We start from the raw sequence: 341 nt of genomic DNA, 5'->3' as shown, positions 1-341 counted from the left end.
GACCGTGTCTGCATCCCCCTCCCTAGGTAGCCTGTGCCAGTGCCTGACAACCCTTTTGGGGAAGAATTTTTTCCTAATATCCAATCTAAACTTCCCCTGGCACAACTTGAGGCCATTTCCCCTTGTCCTATCACTGGTTACTTGGGAGAAGAGGCCAACCCCCACCTGGCTACCCCCTCCTTTCAGGTCGTTGTAGGGAGCGATCAGGTCTCCCCTCAGCCTCCTCTTCTCCAGACCAAACACCCCCAGCTCCCTCAGCCGCTCCTCACAGGTCTTGGACGAGGAGCTAGCCTCAGAAAATCAGTACCATTTGTACACTTTTACAGCTTTGCTTCTGTCAC

The sequence above is a fragment of the Cariama cristata genome, unplaced genomic scaffold, assembly GCF_000690535.1.
Source record: "Cariama cristata isolate BGI_N322 unplaced genomic scaffold, ASM69053v1 scaffold16686, whole genome shotgun sequence".
NCBI classification, from domain to species: Eukaryota; Metazoa; Chordata; class Aves; order Cariamiformes; family Cariamidae; genus Cariama; species Cariama cristata.
Note: the sequence above shows the minus strand (reverse complement) of the source record.